The sequence below is a fragment of the Nannobrachium achirus genome, assembly GCF_963921795.1.
Source record: "Nannobrachium achirus genome assembly, chromosome: 16".
Taxonomy (NCBI): Eukaryota; Metazoa; Chordata; class Actinopteri; order Myctophiformes; family Myctophidae; genus Nannobrachium; species Nannobrachium achirus.
Genome location: NC_137823.1, coordinates 1,889,763 through 1,908,812, shown reverse-complemented (window position 1 = coordinate 1,908,812; position 19,050 = coordinate 1,889,763).

Sequence of the window (19,050 nt, the reverse complement as noted above, 5' to 3'; positions counted from 1 at the left end):
TTATCTAGATCGAGTGCCATGATGGCAGCATACATTTTAATGACACGCCATCAAAATTCAGACATATTTTGATTGTCAGGACATTGTCACGATCATTAGACTCAAGAGTAATAATCCAACTATCTCCGGACTCCATCCCCAGAGTTCAGAGTTTTAATGAATGTAGAATAATGTGCAGGATGTAATTTGTTGCAAATTGGGTAGTCTCGCGTAGCCAGGCAACTATTCCACAATCTCCGAATGCTATATAGAGTCTGGAACGGCAGCTCCCGAACGGCGAGTATCGGAAGTAGCCAGTGCTGCACTGAACTGTAGTCCCATTGGAAACATAACAGAAACACAATTATAGCTCAGTCTAAGTCATTCTAATGAACTATAGTCCAATTGGAAACATAACAGAAACACAATAGCTCAGAAAAAGTCATTCGAGTGGCCTATTCTTGTTAAGGGTGTATAGTTTAAGAAAACGTTTGAAAACATCATGGAGGTAACACCAGAGAAAGACGAAATAAGCCCCCAGAAATATTGAAAGGAGACATAACGCTTCCAGTAGGACATGTTATTGCTACTGCACCAAGGGAGCGGTTGCGTCACATCCGCTTTATCTCGCACTCATCGTTTCGATTTCCGTGCCCCAGACTGTTTACGGGAGCATTTCCCAAATCGCGGAGTCAACAGTCTGGCCACGCGAGACTACAAATTGGGTGACTTAATGTAATTGACCACGTTTAAAACAATATTTTATTTTAAAATATAAACCCTCTATCTCACACTTCTGCCAGTGTGCCAGTGATCACCCTCCCCTGTGCCAATTTTGGCACCTGTGCCAAAGGTTGCCTACCTCTGAAGTAGACTGACTTGGTTATTGATTTCCTCCTGAAAGCTCATGTATCCACAAGTTTCCAGTGTCCCATCGTGCATTGCACAGAAGGTGGGCAGCAGTTCCGGGCCGAACAGAGTGTGAAATATTCGTAATCCCGACCGCCATCGACGGTCCCAGGATACCCGGATGAGTGATACGCATATCATTCTACAGTGAATTCCCGCAGAAAGAGGTTGATAAATAATGTGTTATATCAATATCTTTGCAATATATCGTCACTGTCGGGCAGAAACCTTGTATCTCCAAGTTTCAAATGTGTATGCTTTTTCATTAAGCAAAGCCCTGCTTCATCATACAAGGCTGTTTCACAAAAGTAGTGAAAACAGTTGATCTACAAGCACACAACGCCTTGCGTTGCGAGGTGTTGTGTACTTGTAGATCTGCTGTTTTCACTAGTTCGTTTTAAAAATGATGAATACAAAACAAACGGTCTTGGACATACAAGGTTTCCACCCGACAACAACGATATATATATATATATATTTTGGGGGGTATTTTTATACCTTAATGTTAACAAGTGTTCACAGCATGCACCTGTGGTCTCGGGGCCGACCGAGGCTGATTTATTTCTTCTAAATCCTAACAGTTTTCTGGGAAAACCAACTGTATGTTGCTATGCCAGTGCATGGTGCTCAAACCTTTTCATGTCAAGACTCCCATATTATATTATATGCCCATAGACAATAATGTGTTCTAAAAAAAAATATATATATATATATATATATATATATATAATATATATATATATATTGTTAATTCTTGTAATAAATGTAGGCATGGGTTTGGTGTAGTTTCATTAAATGTAGGAACTGTTAATATGGTTAAATTGACCATGGGTTTTTAATGAATTTGAATACATTTCACATTCAATGGGTTTGAATGTTCTTTAATCTAAAGTTAGGCACTGTGTTACCGTTTGGTAAGGATCTGGGAAGGATATTCACCGTGAGTGATGTAATAGTAAGATCCACTGCCAATACTAGCCTATTGATCTTCCAATAAAAGACCATACAGTTGGTATGTAGCACTAAATAAGAGTCTTTTCTATGAACAATAGTTAAGCTCCTGCTGCTTACCTTTCTTATATAAACTCCAAGCCAGAATGTGTCAATTCAGTAGGTGACAGCTTTTCAACCGTGAAGCAAAATCCCTGTGGTTTAATACATTTATTATACGGTGCCAGTGGAGGAAAGTGCTCAGGATAGGGAACTCTAGAAATACCAGTTGGAACTGTTACCCCTGCGACCCGATTCCGGATAAGCAGTTGAAGATAGTTGGATGGATGGATTATGCCTCAATACTACAAAAAGACATTTGATGAGCAGTCAATAAATAACCACCCCTGTTAAAAACATTACTAAACAAAATTGTGAAAATCCAGATGAAATGTCTATGCCAGAGGGTAGTAACAGAATATGTTCTACCCATTTAGAACGGGTACACATTATTGTGTATCATTATTTTATGCTTTAACTATTGAAAAATAGAAGATATACAAGCTCACAGACTGGTTAAAGCATTCAATAATTCTAGGCCTAAAAGAGTCCTCAGCAGCTCTGCCAATGGCACAAGCTTCACATTACCTACTCTACCACAAGGGGGGGATAGAGAAAGGTTTATTCTGGGACACAGGTCATTGTTTTGTTAAACTATTGCTATTTGCTACCATATAATCCCAACTTTTTCAAAATGAAAATTGTGTAGAACACAGCAGCAAGTGAATAAATGATAATGTTTTGATTGAGAGAAAAACACATATTAAAGGGGGAGGACAGGCAATACAGATTTGCTTGCCAGGAACTGTCCGCCCCCCTTTTCTCAGACAAGGTGGGTGGTAATTTAATAAAAATGGTTACACTATTTGACCCCACTGATTCTGAAAACAGGAATTAAAGGGGCGGACAGTGTTGTGCAATACAGATATGCTTGCTAAAACATTTTTTTAAATAAAAAATAAATGTGAGTACTGCCAACCTAGCGCTCACTCACCAACTTACTCAGAAACGCAGTGATATTTACAGTGCTGCAGTATAATACACAGTATGAAAGTTGTGGTATAGTACTGTGGCACTCCAGTCCCATCTCAAGACCATGTTTTGATGGTCTCAGTCGAACCTACAATTTGACTTGGTCTAGGGCTAGGCCTCAGTCTCTGGAGTCTGAACAAGATGACATGGGATTTGTTATGCTCATTTCTCCAAAGTAGTTTTTTGCTCCTTTGGATTTCTTCACCATTGCTAGCAGTTGAAAGGGGTTTCAGTCTTTGTGCTTTTAGTTGTTTTTGCTCATGAGAAGTTGGCAGAGAAATTGGGTTTTCAGACCAACACAATTATAGCCTTGGTCTAAATTAGGATTACAATCATTCTGGTCAAAAAGACCTTGGTTTCAACATTCATTTATTGTACTTCCTGGTTAATATAAAAAAAGGGGGGGAAAAAACAAGTTTCTATCACACAAAGATTTGGAGGACCCCCTGTAGTAACTCTGGGGACCCCCTGTTGAAGACCCCTGTTCTATGCTCCTCCCCATACCTCTCTCCTATCCTCTCTCTATCCAGCAACCTGTCTGATACAACATCCATCATGATCAGGAATGAAGGTACTGAGCAGTAGTAACTTTGAAGGATAATATTGTGCATGGCTTTGTTGAATACTATAGTGGATATTAGTAATCATTCTGCATGCTTATACCGTATGTCTAGCAAATAACTGTTCTCAGTAATTGTTCCTCCCATGATTATTTGCTATGAAAGCAGAAACAATATTGTTTCAAACGATAGATTTTGTTAAAAGGATCCCTGGCTAATACGACAAATATGCCTTAATACATTATAATTGTCCTCTATAACTACAATGTAAAATTAAAAACACCTTCAATATTTTATTTCTTCTAGAAATAGCTATTCTTTCACTCAATAGCGGAAATGCCTGTCACAAGTTGATGATGTCATACATGTCATGTGTGATCTATCCCTATGGAATTTATGGCATGCATGTGCAAATAAAAAACACAAACACATTTGAAATGTTGATTTGATGCTCATATTAACCATAGGAAGTACTATGTTTGTTTTTATATGCACATGCATGCCATAAATTCCATAGGGATAGATAACACATGACATTTATGACATCAACTTGTGATGGGCATTTCCCCTATTGAGTGAAAGATTTGCTATTTCTAGAAGAAATACAATAATGTAGGTGTTTTTAATTTTACATTGCAGTTAGACCTATAAAGGACAATTATAATGTATTAAGGCATATTTGTCGTATTAGCCAGGGATACCTTTAAACCATAATAAGAGGGATAATGTAGTGAGTTGGTCATTATTATTGGATGATAAATCCACCCAGGGTGAAGCAGAACTTACAGTCCTGTCGAACCCTGTCTGAGCTTATTTTCCAATAATTACCAGCCTCACGCTACATTATTATCCCTGACATCTGTCATTACATGCACAACAAAGTGATTTCAGACTTTCATGAGGCACTAATACTACTATACCATACATTTTTCACTTAACTATGTTTACACCACTGCTTGCTTAAATTGCATTAAGCTACAGTGCATCAGTTACACATCACGTACAGTCACACTGCTCAAAGACGAGGAGAACATTTGCAAACCATTTTGTGGAGTTCCTGACACTTTGTTTAGTGCATTCTGATAGCTTTTAAAGAATGGTCCCTGCCTCGTTCACACCCCCTCTCCCTCTCAGCAGTCAGATCCCCTCACTGTTTTTACACTGATCTGGGACCCACCTTGGAACCTGCTGGCTCCTCTCACCTGCCAGGAGGTCTCTATGTTCATCCCAGCTACATCAAGCAACTCTTTACTGGTGTCTGAGCATTTTATTCATGTTAACATTAATGTTAGGACAATGGGAGGATAAATGCTGCATTTGGCGTGTCCCTAGACTAGGACAACCTGTGGGTCATTATTTTGGGGGGTCCCCAGATGATTAACTTAATGTGCAACATTGTTTTCTCACTGAACAGTAAACAAACTAACAAAGTTTAAGCATATTTCTTAAGTGACAATTTAAGGACTTTTTAATACCTCTAAAATGACAAATTAAACATTGTCCAAACTGTCAAATATTAGAGGCAGAAATTGTGAAAATAGCAGATCTACATGCTCACAACGCCTCGCAACACGAGGCGTTGTGAGCATGTAGATCGCCTATTTTCACAATATAACCGTGTTATACAAAATATAATGCCTCAATGCCTCTTAGTGCTCGTTGGAGTGGAGGGGTCCCCAGGTAAAATATGATTATTGTGGGGGTCGCGGCATGAAAAGGTTGAGAACCACTGGACTAGGGCATAACACCAACCCACACAGCACATTCATAATATAATGTACTTTAGACTGTCTTGGCAGAGACAGTCAGACTGATTTAACTAAAACATCCCCCACCCAACTTCAATTAGTCACAATTACACCTCCAATACATTAACTTACCGGTATTCTCTGTCATAAGACCCTCTCGTTTGGTGAATTCTCATCTTTTGAATATCATGCGTTTCTATTAAAATGTAAGCAGTTGTAGTAACTCCAGACAGAGTGCTATACTTCTAATCTAGACAAGCTCCCATTGCTGTCATCCATTACTTGAAATTGTTGCAGGGAAGAATGCAGATTTTTAAGACTGGCCCCTTTTTAAGAGCATGATAATTGTAATCCCCATGTAGACCAAAGCCTTTGTTCTACAATGCAGTGAAGGAAATGTAGTTATGCTGAACTTGGGGTGGCGATTGCTATTGTTCACTAGGTTCACGTTGGTGTGTCGGCCAGAACATCACCTTAGGGAGCCCTTATTCCAGATAGTAAAGAAGAGAACAGAGAGAGGATTGATGCTGGGGTTTCTCCTTTTACTTTCTCCCTTTGCAGTCACAGACATGTAGTAGTTACAGTTCAACAACAATACACATTTATGTGCTATGTTGTTTTCTGGAAATGTACAGAATATAGAGACAGAGATAAGTGCATTAATAAAAGGTACAATGCACCAATAATAACCCATCAAAACCAGTCAAATGGTGTCATCTAGCTGGAGAGATACATACAATATGCCAGAGTTTAGAATAGTAGTTGTATATCCAAATACAATTCTGTATGTATAGGAACTATCCTGACCCAACTGCGACTGGAAATACTATAACGTGAATTAGAAAGCATTAGAATGACAACATAATACAAATAATTAAGTGCTTAAATCTATAACTGTGGGGCCTTTTCTACAATAAGGATGTCTCACCTATGTGAATTCTCATTTTCACCATTATGGTTAAATCTTTTGCCACGAACTGTACAACCAACTTTCCCCTATATGAGCCCTCATGTGCATCGTCAAGTCATTTTTCCTACCAAAACTTTTATCACAATCTGTACAACTAAAGGGCTTCTCCCCTGTATGTATTACCATGTGTCTCTTCAGACTTCCATTTTGGTTAAATGATTTGCCACACACTGTACAAATAAAGGGCTTTTCCCCAGTATGTGTCCTCACATGTTTTCTTAAGTCATTCTTTCCACGAAAGCCTTTGCCACAAACTGTGCAACTAAAGCGTTTATCCTCTGTGAGCATTCTTGTATTTGAAGTTGGGTTTAATGGATTCAGTTCCTGGGAGAGGTTGTTGCTCAAAGACAACCTTTGTCCTTCAACATTTTGTGTCTCGTGCAATTTCAGAGTGTTTAAAACCGAGGAAGCTTCTCTGGTCTCCAGCCACACGTCACTGTCTTCGGTGTCAGATTCGGAACCGTCTGAAGAGAGGAGATGGACAATGACATCACTAGATGGTTTTGATGCCCCACAGTCCTCTACACCTGCTTGTGTTTTCATGTGTTCAGTTGAGGTGCTGGCTAGAGGCTCTGCCTCTCTGTTTTCATCATCTTCACTTTTCACTGCTAATAATGTCAATGCCGACACATCAGCCTTCGCTGGCCGATTAATTATCTCCTCTCGTTCTTCTTTAATCCGTGATTGTGAAGGCTCTGGTTCCTCCCGGACCAGACTGGAGCTCCTCTCTTGCTGTTCAGGTGAAACCACCTCTTCTTCACAGAGAGGGAGGACATGTAGGCAGAGTAGAGAATGAAAGAAACAATCCATTAGATGCTTAATAGGTATATGTATTTATTCATAGTCCCCCTCATTGTTTAGTAGTACTGGTGGAGTTTGTGTGAGGTTGTATAGTTAGTTGCAGTCTAGAATGGAGATTTTACCTCCAGCAGAAACAGCCTGTGAAAATAAATGGAAGGCTTGTTGACATTTTCAGCCAATTCAGTTATATTTTGTACAAGAAATGTATTTTGAAACAGAGAATATAATCATATGCCATATGATTTTATACACAATAGGAAAGATAGCAAGCCACTTTCGATCCGAGAGATGGATGGATGGATGGATGGATGGATGAGGCACAGACAAGCCAGGAGGACACTACATTATAAATCTTGGCATAAAGCCTCAGTGTGCATAACATGTATTCAAACCACACCGTTACTGTATATAGTTGTTTGTAATCATTAAACATCTATTATATATTATTGGTGCTCCTTAGATTTTGGTGGGTACACTTTGGGCTGGTGCTCCTACATTTTTAAAGTGCTACCAAGTACAAATAATAATAAAAAATCAAACCTCTGTTCGAAGTGAAGCGGTGAACTTTTATTCTATGTGTTCTAGAGCTATGAACTCTGTATATACATTCGGTTCGAAGTGAAGCTGTGTTCTAGAGCTTCAGAATTCAGAATTCTGAATGAATGATTTTATCTGGAGGGCCGAATTGTCATGTGAAGCTGGACCTATCCTCAAAGTATGGTCTCATTGGACATTTTTAATCCTCCAATCATCAGACCGGGACGGACACTACACACATATTCTGGACGTACGGGACAGATAAAACCAATGACCATATATGGACGTGGGGACACACATGGGACAAACATTTACAGACAGATAAAACCTGTTCATTCTGGACTGAAATGACCATATATGAACGTGGGGGACACACATGGGACACACAAAGCCACTCCTTGGAAGCGGCTTTCACCGCTTCAAAAACAAGAATGGAGGTCTGTGGCCTAATAATCAAAGTGGGTGGGGTTGAGAAACTGTGCTTTAGTATACAAGTAAGGCACCTGCAAGCTTATGCTTTTTAAATCTATGTTGACATTTGGTAGATTAAAAGACTGCATAAAGTGTAGCTACCTACAGTAAGTGCAAATATTGTCAACAATCCTTATTGATTGATTGATTGAAGACTTAATTAGAAGTTTGCATAGGAAAAGGTAGTTTCATGACGGTACAGTTCACTGGTACAAGGTCTACTAAAAGGAGATCCATGAAAAGACTAAGCTTATTTCCACTGGAAACCATTGAAGTATCTCATATAACATTGAATGACAGACAAATAGAACACAGTACTATGCAGTAAATATGTAAAGAAAAAGAAAAAAGAAAACAGTAAGTCTAAACAAACAGTATATACAAAGAAGGGGCAGGGTAGGGTTGGGCTAGGTTAGTTTTTTTTACCAGTTGCGAACGGCTGCTGCCTGTAAGTGGTTTTTCAGGGCAATTTTAAAGGATGCTAGTGATCCACACTCCTTTATGGCCTTCGGTAAGGCATTCCACATTTTTGTGGTATAGCAGAAGAACGAGTTTGACCCTTTGTTGGTTTTGTCTCTGGGTTGAACGTGATCTGTGGCACTGCCTCTGGTGTTGTAATTATGGACATCCTTAACGTTTATAACGTATTTTGACAGGTACTTGGGTATCATAGTGGTGTAGTGTATCTTGTACACCAGGCCCCTTCCTTGTATATAGGCTACTTACTGTTTGTTTAGACTTACTGTTTTCTTTTTTTTTCTTTACATATCTACTGCATAGTACTGTGTTCTATTTGTCTGTCATTCAATGTTATATGAGATACTGTAATGGTTTCCTGTTGAAATAAGCTTAGTCTTTTCATGGATCTCCTTTTAGTAGACCTTGTACCAGTGAACTGTACCGTCATGAAACTGTACATTTTCCTATGCAAAACTTCTAATAAAGCCTTCAATCAATCAATCAATCAATCAATCAATCAATCAAACCCCCATAAATGCTTGGGGCAGGGACACACTCATTTTCAAGGGGTGAACGACATCGCTGCTCAGTTTGCTATTGTTTGTGGCAGGTCAGGAGGATAGTCAGTCATATTGGATTTTTATTTTTTTCCTTCACAGGGGCCAGTACCGCCAGTTTCGACCCAATATATAATCCACAGTTCAGATCGCTACGTTAATTTACGAACCTGATCTACGAGACTTGTCTTCAGGGTTGAAATAATCCATGCGTCTCCGCTGAAGCTGCATTATTTGTTGCTGGTACTGAACTATAGTTCTGATGAAGACGGATAAAATATCCTCGGCAACAGCAGTTAGTCGTTCATTGACGAACAATCTCAGTGTCTCAATGTCAGCCATTGTTCTGTTGTTGTTCTGTTAATTAAATAGGAAACAATTGGTTATAATAATCTCCAGTTAGAGTATGAGCTGGCAACCATAGGTTGTTGGAAAGATAAACAATGCGAAAACTTCCGGGTTAACGTTTCACACATGATGGCAGTGATCATTGGTGCTTATCGCCATCTGCTGGCGGAGGTCTGTGCAGCTCCATTTGATATTGTGATCCGTGACTTTCATGTAATTTAGTTCCCTCAAGGATTTAGAGTCAATATTACAAGTCATTGTAGAAGATAAATTACATGCAAATAAAGTCATGTAGTTATTTGATTCTAGGCTTGATTCTACGCTAAAAAGAATTGATATCAATATTTTTGTAAAAGTCTATGGGGAAAATGAATGGGAGATTTTTGTTTTTAGTGGCACCAGTAAACCACGCCCACTGCCAAAGGGACTCCCTCTTTCCCAGGTGTTTCGCCCAGGTGGGCATGGTTATATGCCTAAACCTAACTTTAACCTCAGTAAATCTAATGCCTAAACCTAACCCTATCAATACCATTTTCAGGGTTCTGATCCAGTCAGGAGCGGAAATAACTTACGTCATGTTCTAGTCATCAGGTGACTACAAACGGCCAGAACGGGACCTTACCTATATTCCCCAGGTTCTATATTCCCCATTTACCCCCACAAAAAAGGTTCTATGTTCCCCACTTACCCAAAAAAGGTCCTATGTTCCCCACTCATCCAAAAATGCTGGAAATATTCATTTCAAATTATTAATAACAACTCTAAATACACACAACAGAACATAATGAGGAGAAAATACGAATACTAGTGGGACAGGGGGCACTAGGGACATCTGGGCACCATATTTGTGTTATGACTGGCCATCTGGACAAGTGGGCACATGGACATCTGGGCATTTGGACGAGTGGGCACCTGGACAAGTAGGCACTTAGGGGTGGAGACATCTGGGCACTAGGGACATGTGGGCACAAGGACAAGTGGCACCTAAATTAAGATTGCCCACATGTTCTAAATGCCCAACTGTCCCACCATTTCCTGCATTTGAGTTGGGAACATATACCTAAAAAAAACAAATTTGATTAAGATTGCCAAAGGTCATAATCAAGAAATAAATAACCACCTCTGTTCAAATTCACTATGGCTAGGTCAGAAACTAAATGTAAAAAATAAAAATAAAACGCTGGTGAGTAACCTGCCGACGGGAGTGAAAACTAGCGTCTCCGCCTAGAATTGTGGTGTGATTCCAAATTGAACGTCTCGCGTCTCTGCCAGAGGGCAGCAACGGCAGGTGTTCTTTATAACGTAATTACAAGAGTCCTCTGCAGCTCCCCAATGGAACACCAAGACAATACATTACATACTCCACCACAAGGGGACGTTCTGGGACGCAAGTAATCGTTTTGTTAAATACTACAACAATTCTTTAAAGCATATTGAGTGAGGTATGTTCACATTCACTTCCCTGCCCAGTGTTTTTCCCAGCCAGACTGGAGAATTGAACTTTCCAGACACAAGCATGCTCCTCTAAACTTTAGGCCTGTGTTCTTGTTTCTTTTGTTCAGTTCGATTTCAAATGTAAAGAAAAAAAGTCCAAGGCACAGGCAATAAAGTTTAAAGTAGATTAAAATAAAGTAGGTTTTGTTCTTAAATACCCATATAATAAGAGGTTTACACCACTGCTTGCTTAAATTGCATTAAGCTACAGTGCATCAGTTACACGCCACGTACACTACAGTCACACTGCTCAACGACGAGGAGAATATTTGCAAACCATGACACCTCAGTGTTTTGCAGAGTTCCTCTCTGTCAGATCCCCTCAGTTTTTACACTGATCTGAGACAAACCTTGGATTGACTGATTGATTGATTGAATACATAGAGGTTTGCATAGGAAAAGTACAGGACAACACAGTTCAGATACAAGGTCTACTAATAGGATTTAAACCACAAGAAAGCACAGTGGCTTGTTTACACTGGGGTCCTTTTGTACACGATTCATACAAAAATAAAAGTTAACATGCTGGCCCCTCTCACCTGCCAAGAAGCCTCTATGTTCATTCCAGCTACATACATCAAGCAACTCTTTACTGGTGTCTGAGCATTTTATTCATGTTAAAATTTATGTTAGGACAATGGGTAGGATAAATGCTGCATTAGGCGTCCCTAGACTAGGGCATAACACCAACCCACACAGCACATTCATATATCTATACTAATCCACTTTAGACTGTCTTGGGCTCTTGGCAGAGACAGTCAGACTGATTTAATTGAAATCTCCCCCACCCAACTTTAATTTCTCACAACTACATTCTATTAAAATGTAGCAGTTGTAGTACCTCCAGACAGAGTGCTATACTTCTAATCTAGACATGTTCTCACTGCTGTCATCCATTAAGGCCAGTCCATAACCTCTCCGAAACCAAACTTTTCGTCTGAAAGGTCCAGTTCAACAACAAAATTACGTCACTCGGAAGTCGGAACTTCTGAAAACCATTACACCGAATTAGAGTTTGGAAAGATGCACGTCGGAAAGTCGGAACTCGGGGACGGAAAGTTTGGTTTCGGAGAGAGAATGGACTGGCCTTTACTCTTCACTGAAGAGAAATTGTTGCGGGGAAGAATGCAGATTTAAGAAAACTACATTGAAAATGTTCTGTCTTTTTAGGGCATGAGAATTGTAAATCCCATGTACATCAAAACCTATGTTCTACAAGGGTGTCTCACTTATGTGAATTCTCATTTTCATCTTCAGACTTCCATTATGATTAAATCTTTTGCCACAAACTGTACAACCAACTTTCCCCTGTGTGAGCCCTCATGTGCATCTTTAAGTCATTTTTTCTACCAAAGCTTTTACCACAATCCGTACAACTAAAGGGCTTCTCCCCTGTATGTATTACCATGTGTCTCTTCAGATTTCCATTTTGATTAAATGATTTGCCACAAACTGTACAAATAAAGGGCTTTTCCCCAGTATGAGTCCTCACATGTTTTTTTAAGTCATTTTTTCCACCAAAGCTTTTGCCACAAACTGTACAACTGAAAGATTTATCCCCTGTGAGCCTTCTTGTGTTTAAAGTTGGGTTTAATGGATTCAGTTCCTGGGAGAGGTTGTTGCTCAAAGACAACCTTTGTCCTTCAACATTTTGTGTCTCATGCAATTTCAGAGTGTTTAAAACCGAGGAAGCTTCTCTGGTCTCCAGCCACACATCACTGTCTTCGGTGTCAGATTCGGAACAGTCTGAAGAGAGGAGCTGGACATCACTAGATGGTTTTGTTGCCCTACAGTCCTCTACACCTGCTTGTGTTTTCATGTGTTCAGTTGAGGTGCTGGCTAGAGGCTCTGCCTCTCTGTTTTCATCATCTTCACTTTTCACTGCTAATAATGTCAATGCTGACACATCAGCCTTCGCTGGCCGATTAATTATCTCCTCTCGTTCTTCTTTAATCCGTGATTGTGAAGGCTCTGGTTCCTCCCGGACCAGACTGGAGCTCCTCTCTTGCTGTTCAGGTGAAACCACCTCTTCTTCACAGAGAGGGAGGACATCTAGGCAGAGTAGAGAATGAAAGAAACAATCCATTAAATGCTTAGTTTTATAGTTATATGTATTTATTCATAGAACCCCCTCATTGTCTCATTGTTTTGTAGTACTGGTGGAGTTTGTGTGTTAGGTTGTATAGTTAGTTGCTGTCTAGAATGGAGATTTTACCACCAGCAGAGCTTGAAAATAAATGTAAGACTTTTTAATTCATTTTCAGCCAATTCTGTTTTATGTTATTCATATGCCATTTGTTTTATACAAGATAGATAAGAGACAAGCCAGGACACTACATTATACATCTTGGCGCCAGGATATTAAATAAAGCTACAGTGGTGGCCTACCATGTATTCAAACCACACTGTTATATCGTTTTTAATAAATAAAATGTTGATTACATATTATTGCGACCGTAGGTCGCATTTACTATCAAACCCTGCACAAAGTGTCAGTCCGTCAGTCCGTCAGTCAGTCAGTCTGTCCGTCTGTCTGTCACACCTCACACGTCACACTATTGCCCTGCTCATATCTCCGCAACCGTTGCTCCCATCCATGCCAAATTTTGCACACACACTCCTTGGCTGCCAAACTACAACCTCCAAGGACCCCCGGAGCTCCAGGGACCCCCAGGTCCCTGGGGGACCCCCAGATGTAAAAAAAGACCAAATGTGCAAAAATGACCAAATCACCACTCCAACATGGCTGCTCACGGGGAATTCCCGGGGACCACCGACTCCTGGTGCTCCAGAACGGATGCCAAAGTGGTGGCGCCCCCAGTGGAGGACCCCCTCCACTGCAGCTCACATAAAATGCCGTAACTCGGGCTAGGAGCGTCCGGGAGAGCCGGGGCCGGTACCTATTCGTCCGCCAAGGCAACGCGGAGACCCCACCCCTCATTTCTCACATGGCCCTCTTCTAGCGCCACCATGAGGCCGATTCTTGCAAAACACATTTTTGGACACTGCTCCTACAGATTTTGCCCTAAAATCACGAAAATCACTACACAGTATGTCTACACTCATGTCATCAACATGGATCAGGAAGATTTTGGCGAAACACATTTTTGCCCTATTTGTGGAGATAAGTGACCTACGGTCGCTTATCTCCCGATTAGGGAGCCTTACTGGTTTTTTACATATTATTATCCTGATTCTTTGCTGGTGCTCCTACATTTTTTTTAATTGGGAGCAAAGTGCTACCAAGTACAAAGAAAAAAAAGAAAGAAGAAAAACTAAATAAAAATGAAAGTTTGAGTCATGAATAGCCTAATTACCCATATTAAATTGGGTGGGGTTCAGAAACCCTGATTTAGTATAAAAGTAAGACTCCCCTCACTGCAAGTTTATACTTCCCCCCCCTATGTTTCTATGTTGAAAGTAGGGAAGGTCCGATCAGGTTTTTTGGAACCGATCACCGAGCACCGATCACAAAAGTTTGATCACCCGATACCGATCAATCACCGATCCGATCAAGTTATTATTTATATATTATTTATATTTTCTAAATGTTAATATTTTAACTTTAATTAATTCACTCATGAATTCATTTATATATTTGCCTTATAGTTATTTACCAGCATTACTATGTATTTATTATCATAGCAGTAACTAATTATTCCTTCAGCACTGTGGAAATCAATACCCCAAAATGGCCTCAAGTGGGCATACTGAACGGCTGGTTGATCGGCTGCACCGATCGGATCGGATCGGTGAATTTACCTTTTGATCTAAACCACCGATTATCGCCGATCACGCTTTGATCGGCCCGATCCGATCCATTGCCGATTGATCGGTAACATCTCTAGTTGAAAGTGTAGCTACCTGGCCATGATGTAAGTGCAAATATTGTCAATAATCCTCAAAATGACACTGTTAGTTAGCATACCGGTAAGTAAAAAAAAAAGTGGATTCTGTCATTGTTTAAACAACACATCTTTCTTTACACAAACATCTACTTCTCATTAATAAAAAGTGTTTGGGTTTAATAGAGACAAACTAATATTCAACATCATTGCTGCTCAGTTTGCTATTGTTTGTGACAGGTCAGGATAGTCATTGGAACAAATGCCTTTTAATAACCTTTTCTTGCTTATTATTATTGTTATTCAATTCAATCTTTATTTCAGACCCAGGAAGATCCATATCAGTTACAATACAATAAAACAAAAAAAAAACAAAAAAACTAATGATAAAATAATTTCAAAAATAAAAGCACAATGCACCAAGCCCAAGTTTTCAGTTCTGACATACAGACATGTGCGCCAATGGTTCCACAGTCTAGATGAGAACCTGACAGAACTGCGTGTAGGGTCCGTTATAACAGCAATTATGTCATTAACTGACTCAGATGCCCTACACATAAACCTGTACTAGCCGCAAATTGCAACACTAGATTTTTTATAATCGGACGAATCTAGGGTTGCAATACCTCCCATAGGCAGCCAATGCATCAAAACAGTTTTTTGCTATCTGATTGTATTAAACGACTTCAAACTCAAGTTTGGAAGCGCTCGTGGAAAATCCCTCAACGGTCCTGTGACCACCTGGTTCTAAATGTCACATTATGCAGGAGGCAGTGGGACATGGCGTTATAGAAGACAAGCACTTCCGAAGTTCAACACTTAGAAAATAAACCATGTCTGCTCGGATTTCTTGACAGAAAATAAATCATAACAATTATACGGTGGATTTTTCAGAAACAAACACTTTGCAGATAGCAAGAGTAAATTCCAAGCTTTCCATAGAGCCGCAATATTGGTGAGTTTGACGTCGTTTAATACAATCAGATAGCAAAATAACGTTTTGATGCATTGGCTGCCTATGGGAGGTATTGCAACCCTAGATTCATCCGATTATAAAAAATCTAGTGTTGCAATTTGCGGCTAAACCTGTACATAACATCTGGCTTGCACTGGAGTTTCTCGGGGCTCTCAACAGCAGCCTCATACAGTCAATCACTGTGAGACGTCTGATGCTGCCTTGTCTGTAGCAACACCAAAGGTGGGTAGTATACAGCTTCTGACGCTGTCTATATATGTCCTTGTCATCTGAAAGGTCATTGGAAATAATATGACCCAAATAAGTAATCTAGCTGCACACATTTAGGGCAGAGCCAGCCAGATAGAGGAAGGTTGCTTGTCTGTCTAGTTGCAGTGTATGTGTATGTGTATGTCATGACGATTGCGTGAGAGAGACAATTACATGTTCTTCTCATGCCCAACTTGTCAAATATGGCCGATTGGTCAAATGCCCCAGACATCACTTTCTGACACTAGCATCTCTATGGTATTCATTTAGGTCCCAATCTACTTCTATAGAAATCCCCTGCATCATTCGGATGTTCACGGTGCACAGATGTACTTCTACATAATTATACCACAGCATCATATTTAGACACCGTTCCACTGTAATACAACATATTTATATAAAATTCCCACGGCATCATATTTAGATGCCCATGATAGTACAATATATTTAATCGTATTTATTTAATTAGAATCAGTTACTCACGATCAAATTACATCAACCATGTATTCAAATATTTTTTATTGCATTTACAGTGCATCACAAAGCACCTGGAACTGTGTGTTCATATTACAGTACCCAGCAAGCATTGAAGTCTTTCATTCATATCATCACTTTACATAACATAACTCTTACTGTTTCTATAAGCTACCCACAAAAAGTAAGGAAACTTGACTTCGGTCCATTATATCTCCCCTTTAATAATACCAACTGATATCGTGTTTTATATCGTTTTTATCGTTGATTATTCACCTTTACAACGAGGTACAGCTTGTGTAAGCCATACATTACTACAAGAGTTATGATTTATGGCTAGGCATTTGTGGTTGATTGATTGATTTAAGAATTAAGAATGTATTATAAGTGTGCACAGGAAAAAGCTGGAATAAACAGCACAGCTAAACGTGTGCGTAGCGTCCCCAAAGAATTCACCAACAATACTGCTCTGCCAGTCGCAGATTTCTCTAGAGCGGCGAGCCCATTCTTCCAAGGAGCCCAGGTTTCCCTATAGTAGAGCCCACTGTGCCCAGAATGTTTTCTTGCCATGTCTGAGGGAACAAACAACTGAACTCAGCACTAACAGAGACATCAACACAATAATCCACAGTTCAGATCGGTACGTTCATTTACGAACCTGATCTACGAGACTTGTCTTCAGGGTTGAAATAATCCATGTGTCTCGGCTGAAGCTCCATTATTTGTTGCTGGTACTGAACTATAGTTCTGATGAAGACGGATAAAATATCCTCGGCAACAGCAGTTAGTCGTTCATTAACGAACAGTCTCAGTGTCTCAATGTCAGCCATTGTTCTGTTGTTGTTCTGTTAAGAAGGAAACACAGTCCAGGCTCAGATTGTTTCTCCAATTCGAGGATCGGTTGTTGGCAGGTTGGTGGAAATATCTATGGGTGGAATCGGTTGAAATCAAGAAACATAAACAATGCGAAAACTTCCGGGTTAGGATAACGACGTTTCGCCCATGGACAGTGATCATTGATGCTTATCGCCACCTGCTGGCGGGGGTCTGTGAAAGCCTTACCGAAGGTCATAAAGGAGTGTGGATCACTAGCATCCTTTAAAATTGCCCTGAAAAACCACTTACAGGCAGCAGCCGTTCGCAACTGAAAAAAAAATGAACCTAGCCCAACCCTACCCTCCCCTGCCCCTTCTTTGTATACTGCTTGTTTAGACTTACTGTTTTCTTTTTTGTTTTTCTTTACATATCTACTGCATAGTACTGTGTTCTATTTGTCTGTCATTCAATGTTATATGAGATACTTCAATGGTTTCAATGGTCTTTTCATGGATCTCCTTTTAGTAGACCTTGTACCAGTGAACTGTACCGTCATGAAACTGTACCTTTTCCTATGCAAACTTCTAATAAAGTCTTCAATCAATCAAAGATATTGTGATCTATGAGTTTAAATATAGATCCCTCAAGGACTTCAGTAATGTATTACAAATAGTAGAAGATAAGAGCTGTGTGCTATCTATGTGGTTGTGATGATCACTGATGCTTTATAGACTGAGCATGCTCACTGCACATTTTGCATTCAAAATGTCCAGATTATTTTTCCCAGTAAAGCACTTTGTGATTATTATTATGTATGGTATGGATTTTATGAAACAGGCATTTTTGGGACCGTTTTAGATGGAATGTTAACATATCATATTTATTAAATTCATGAAATAAAAAATAGGCTACAATTGAACAACAGCTCTATTTTATTGCTCTGAGATGCGACTGTAAATTATCAGGTTGTGATATCATATATAGCAGGGTGTAGAACTCACTGAAGGTCACAGGCCTGATTGGGAAAATGTGACTTTAAATGATGTTGGTATAGCAACAACAGGTAAGGTAACAACAGAATGAGAGAAACAGTTTGAGCTCTTGTTAAAAGATATTCCAAACAGGGGGTATTTAGACGGAAAAACTATGCTGCTCGCACACTGATACTGCAAGATAAATGGAATGTTTACACTAAGGTTTTCAGATGCAAATATATATTTAGTATACAACAAAGAGAATAGAGTGAACAAGTATAGTGCAAAGTGAATAAACAGTGGAAAAACAAATCCTCGTTTTGTAACTCTGTACTCTCTCCAAGTTTGTGTTTCATATCAAATCGCGAAAGTGATCCCAACTACCACTGTCGTTGTTGCTATAGTTGTGGTGTATATTTGAGCTTTTATATGATATTATGTAGTTGTCAGTTCACACAAGTGTGATTTTTTCCCAACTTTTCTGAGCCAGTGTGAAATACAGAGGCCACTCTTTCATTCAGAACGGCTGTGGAATGAATCTCCTTATCAAAGTGTACACACACACACACACACACACACACACACACACACACACACACACACACACACACACACACACACACACACACACACACACACACACACAGGCGGACCACTGTTACTTGGATATGTTCTTCTCTATACAATTTGTTCATTACTCATTTATAACCACATGTTCCATATAGAAATTGAAATAGCTAGGAAATATGAATTAGTCACCAGATAAAATTAAAATAGCACTCTTAATTCTAATAGTTCTCCAAAAAGATTTATTGACAATTAGGTTAATGCAAGTTCAAAGAAATCATAAACAAAAGCAAT